This window comes from Triticum aestivum, chromosome 1A (genome assembly GCF_018294505.1).
Source record: "Triticum aestivum cultivar Chinese Spring chromosome 1A, IWGSC CS RefSeq v2.1, whole genome shotgun sequence".
In the NCBI taxonomy this organism is placed as follows: domain Eukaryota; kingdom Viridiplantae; phylum Streptophyta; class Magnoliopsida; order Poales; family Poaceae; genus Triticum; species Triticum aestivum.
In genome coordinates this window covers 74,058,165-74,064,357 of record NC_057794.1, presented here as the reverse complement: position 1 = coordinate 74,064,357, position 6,193 = coordinate 74,058,165, and positions in this window count along the sequence as shown.

Here is a 6,193-nt window from a genome sequence, read left to right as displayed (position 1 = left end):
CGCAATCACTAATGTTCAAAAATTGTCTCAGTAATCTCATGTCCAATCTCTGCCTCATCCACAACTGCATGCATTTAATTAGTCAGATAATTAATTACACATGTTAATTGGCTAGACATTAATTTTTGAAAAGTATCATAGAACCTTGGATGGAAGGATCACGTGAGTTATGGAGTGTCATTCTTAAACGGGAGGATCACTTTAATTATGGAAATTATCATCACGCATTGGACGGGAAGATCATGTTAATTATGAGAAGTATCATTGAGCGTTGGATGAAAGGATCACTAGAATATGTATGTACTTGTTGCAACACACGAGTGATTAACTAGGGCTTCTTAAGGCCTTGTTTGGTTGTTCAGTCTTTTCTTGGCCTTCTTGCATGTGTGGTTAAGGTCATGTTTGGTTGCTAGGAGCAGCCAGGGTGTGCAATGTGGCGCATCACGTGTCGCTCGCTGAGCGCTCTCCCATAGGGATGTTTTTTTTCTATTTTTTGGGAGGGGGGCGGTTTCCCTTGTTTTCGGGGTTTTTTCCTTCAGTTTCCCCCCTTTTTTCTCGTTTCTTCGGGTTATTTTGTTTTTGTCTGTCGGGAGCATGGAACGTAGTTGTGTTTCCGTATGGAAGCATATTTGCGCTTCTATGTGAAGCACGGTTGTGCTTTTCATGTGAAAGTAGAAATGTACTTCCGTAAAAAGTGAAGTAAAGATGTGATTTCGCGTCAACCACAGTTGTGTTTTTGTGCTTTCCCAATTGAAGCACAATTGTGTTTCCACACGAAGCACACTAAGGCCTCCTTTGGTTCATAGGATAGAAATTTCATAGGAATAAAAAAATTATAGGAAGTGAGATGGCATGCATCTCAATTCTTATAAAGAAAGATATGTCATTTGATGCATATGATAAGAATTTTTTCATTGAGTCTAGGCTAATATTTTTTTCCTTTGAAATATGAAGGATTGTTTTCTATCCTACATAGAAATAGGAATTCATTCCTACAAACCAAAGGGCCCCATAGAAATTTTTCTTTGAAAATCCTATCCTATGAAATTCCTATAAGATTCCTACGAACCAAAAGAGGCCTGATGCTTCTCTAAAGGTGAAGCACATGCATGTTTCTCGCGTGAAAGCACAACTGTGCTTCCCCAAAAGTGAAACACGATTAGTACAATTTTGAAGCACAATTTAGCTCAGTTTTGGAGCACATATTTCACCCGAAAAAAGTTCATCGAAACTTATCAATATGGGATATAGTTTTGAAGATCTCAATGCGAGGAATACAACAGTGAAAATGGTTTGTTTTTTGGACACACAGTTCAAGAGATAAATCGTTCTGAAAATGAAATGCATGAAAGAAGCACAAATAAACCCACCATCTCTCCTTGGCATAGGAAGAAACCCCACCAAAACTCTCTAAGTGCGACAAATGGCACACGTGTGGTGCGTCACTTATCACCACTAGTTGGTGATTTTTTGGGTAGCTCAGCCTGTTTTTGCCCTTCTTGAAGGTGTGGCCAAGTGAAGCATGTGTGTGTGGGGGGGGGGAGAGGGATAAGCTTTGGGCCATGTTTGACAATCCCTGTTTGGTTGCCCACAAAGCCCAAGCTGAATCAGGGCATCAAATGTTTCCCTAGTGTTTGGTTTCCTATGTTTCAAGGTTTTGGACTGGGCTGATGCACATCGCGCGTATAGTGGTTAGCTTGCACACTCATGTGGTGAGCTTACTAACTATCAATTATGCCAGTATGAGTATACATAACTGAGTTAGGTTAACAGCAAACACACAAATACGATGAATTGGATGAAGATTATGAAGTCATTCGGCCTACTTAGCCCGATTTGACATGCACCCTTGCCTATTACATGATTGATCTTCTATTTGACTATGTACTTGGAGTAATCATCCTCTGCCCCCTCTCTAGTTTTGAACTCTCTATAGCAGTTGTTCTTGTAACCATTTACTTGTTCATGACATGTCTGAAATGAACTCTAGGTTCATGAAACTCTTGCAGAGTACATGTGACGCCCGGATAATCAAGCTACAGTAATCTCTACTAATGATGCCATGTCACCTTGATTACTGTTGCTAATCTCGCGTTAGTTCAAAACCAATTCAAATTCAAATTCAAAATAGAGGCAAACATCAAAAGCTTTCAAAAATTAAAACTAAAATGTTCGGTTTGTGCCAGATAATGCATAGGTGATTAAGGTGAAGAAACCCTACTTTTATAAAACGTTTAAATGCTATAAGATGAATAAAACGATAGCGAAAACTAATATTTAAATACTTTTAAATAATAAATAACTAAAAAAACTATTTTAGTTTAGGTAGCTAGTTAATGTGGCAGTGGCATTTTGGTAAATTCAAATTAGGTGCCATCTTGGTATTTTGCTAAATCAAAAATAAAAGGAAACTAAGCTAAAAGAGTAAAAGAAAATAAATAAAAAAAGAGTAAAAATAGTAAAATAAAATAAATAAAAGAAAAGGAGTAAAAACCGAAAGCAAATCAGAAGACAAAAAAAGGAGACCCCCCTGACTGGGCTTCGGCCCACCAGGCCGCCTTGCCGGCCCAACCGGCGGCGCCTCCCCACTCCCTTATCCTATCCCACTTCCCCGAACCCTAAGCACCCTCCCCCACTCACTCCCACTCCTCCCCCACGTTCAACTCCTCCCCCCGATCTGGATCGGGGGGCAGCGACCCCGTCACCCTCGCGACCCACCGTCGCCGCCGCACACCGCCTCGGCTCGGCTCCGAGCCCGCCGCTCGACGCCATCGCCGGAGCCACCCCGCCGGATCGCCACCTCGCCATCCTCTTCGTCGCCGACCTCGTCGCCGACCTCCTTCCCACGTGTCGCCCCCGAGTCCGCTGCCATGCCCCTCCCGCTCCCCTGTGAGCCGCCACCTTCCTCATCCTTCCTCTCCTCCTTTGTGCGCACGCGTCGTCGTCACCGCGCGCCCGGCGCCCCGCTCCGTCGTTGCGACGCACACCCGCGCATGCCCCTCTGCTCGCGCCTAGTCGCCGTGCTCGGCGTCCTACTATGCCGAAGGCCGCGCCTGCAGCCACGCGCGCCTTGCCGTCGTCGCGCTCCGCGCCTTGCCTGTGCTGGTCCGTTGCCGCGCCACTGCGCACGACCGCACCTGCCCACGCCCTTCGCCCCGCTCCACCACGCCGTCACCACGCGCCTGCCCCTGCTCGCCCGGACTCCGCCCCCGCATCTGCCGGCGCCTCCGACTGCGCCCGGCCGCCATCGACGGACCTTGCTGCATGCTGTTGTTGCCCTGCTTCGCTTGTCCGCCCACTGCCTCATGCGCCGCGCCCATCGCTCTGAGTCCGCCGCTCCACCCGCGCCCAGCCCGCTGCTGCGACAGCTGCCTTTAGCTGTCCCGCCGTTTGCCCGCGCCACCGCGCGCCTCGCCTTTGCTCCCTGCCCCGGCGCCACCCCGACGTGGCCTCGCCACTGCCACCTCAGGCGACCGGCCTCGCCATGGTCGTGGCCCCCGCGCCCGCTGGCTGCGTCGAGCGCCGACGCCCACACGCCCGCTCCAGCCCCATTTCGGCCTTGCCTCGTTACCGGGCAGGGTTGCGGCTTTGCCCGCACCCGCCTGCCCGTATGCCTGTTAAGGCCCCTGTGCCTATGGCAAACAGGGCTCACGCCCAGAACGAAAAAGAAAAAAGGAATTTAAAATAAAAATATTAATTAACTAATTAATTAACTTAACTTAATTAATTGTGTTTAATAAACCTAGTTAATTAACTAACCTAATTAATCTGTTAAGTTAAACTAATTAACTTGGTTAATTAGTTAACAGATAATGACGGGTGGGACCCACATGTTAGTTTGACCGGTCAATGGTCAGAGTTGACCACTAACGTCATGCTAGCATCATGCTGACGTCATAATTGTATTTTCTAAATTAATTAAATCCGTTAATCCTAAAAATGATTTAAATCTTTAAAAAATTAATATAAAATAATCCGTAGCTCAGATGAAAATACCTTGTACATGAAAGTTGCTCAGAATAACGAGATGAATCCGAATACGCAGCCCGTTTGTCCGCCACACATCCCTAGCATAGCGAACACGCAATTTTCCCCCTCCGATTCACTTGTCCAAAAAGTGAAACACCGGGGATACTTTCCCGGATGTTTCCCCCCTTCACCCATATCACCTTCTACTGCGTTAGGGCACACCTAGCACCGTTCATTGTCATGTCATGCATCGATATGCATATGTTTGTATTATATTCATTGTTTCTTCCCTCTCTTTTCTCTAGTAGACTACGAGACTAACGTCGCTGCTGGTACCCTGATCGACTGCGTTATTGACGACTCCTCCATGCCAGAGCAACCAGGAAAGCCCCTCCTTGATCACCAGATATCGCCTATTCTTCTCTCTACTGCTTGCATTAGAGTAGTGTAGCATGTTACTGCTTTCCGTTTATCCTATCCTGATGCATAGCATGTCCTTGCTACTATTGTTGTTACCTTTACTTGCAATCCTAAATGCTTAGTATAGGATGCTAGTATTTCCATTAGTGGCCCTACATTCTTGTCCATATGCCAAGCTATACTCTCGGGCCGTGATCACTTGGGAGGTGATCACGGGTATATACTATACATATTACACATAATACATGCTGTGACTAAAGTCGGCTCGGCTCGTAGAGTACCCGCAAGTGATTCCGATGTGGGGGCTGAAGGGGCAGGTGGTTCCATCCAGGTAGTGGTGGGCCTGGGTTCCCGCCGGCCCCCGACTGTTACTTTATGACGGAGCGACAGGGCAGGTTGAGACCACCTAGGTGAGAGGTCGGCATAACCCCGGTCGGCTGATACGTCTCCGTCGTCTCTATTTTTCCAAACACTTTTGCCCTTGTTTTAGACTCTAACTTGCATGATTTGAATGGAACTAACCCGGACTGGCGATGTTTTCAGTAGAATTACCATGGTGTTATTTATGTGCAGAAACAAACGTTCTCAGAATGACCTGAAACTTCACGGAGCAACTTTTTAGAAAATATAAAAAATACCTGCAAAAGATGAAGGTCAGGGGGGCCCACCACCTCTCCACAAGGGTGGGAGGCGCGCCTGCCCCCTACCTCGTGGGCCCCTTAGTGCCTCTCCGACTCCAACTCCAACTCTATATATTGTGTTTCGGGGAGGAAAAAATCAGAGAGAAGAATTCCTCGCGTTTTACGATACAGAGCCACCGCCAAGCCCTAAAACCTCTCGGGAGGGCTGATCTGGAGTCCGTTCGGGGCTCTGGAGAGGGGAATCCGTTGCCATCGTCATCATCAACCATCCTCCATCACCAATTTCATGATGCTCACCGCCGTGCGTGAGTAATTCCAGCGTAGGCTTGCTGGACGGTGATGGGTTGGATGGGATCTATCATATAATCGAGTTAGTTTTGTTAGGGTTTGATCCCTAGTATCCACTATGTTCTGAGATTGATGTTGCTATGACTTTGCTATGCTTAATGCTTGTCACTAGGGCCCGAGTGCCATGATTTCAGATCTGAACCTATTATGTTTTCATCAATATATAAGTGTTCTTGATCCTATCTTGCAAGTCTATAGTCACCTATTATGTGTTATGATCCGTTAACCCCGAAGTGACAATAATCGGGATACTTACCGGTGATGACCGTAGTTTGAGGAGTTCATGTATTCACTATGTGTTAATACTTTGTTCCGGTACTCTATTAAAAGGATGCCTTAATATCCCTTAGTTTCCGTAAGGACCCCGCTGCCACGGGAGGGTAGGACAAAAGATGGCATACAAGTTCTTTTCCATAAGCATGTATGATTATATTCGAAATACATGCCTACATTATATCAATGAACTGGAGCTAGTTCTGTGTCACCCTAGGTTATGACTGTTACATGATGAATCGCATCCGGCATAATTCTCTAACACCGATCCATTGCCTACGAGCTTTCCATATATTGTTTCTTCGCTTATTTACTTTCCCGTTGCTATTGCTATCATCACTACAAAATACCAAAAACATTACTTTTACTACTATTACCTTTTGCTACCGTTACCACTACTATCATATTACTTTGCTACTAAATACTTTGCTGCAGATACTAAGTTTCCAGGTATGGTTGAATTGACAACTCATCTGCTAATACTTGAGAGTATTCTTTGGCTCCCCTTGTGTCGAATCAATAAATTTGGGTTGAATATTTTA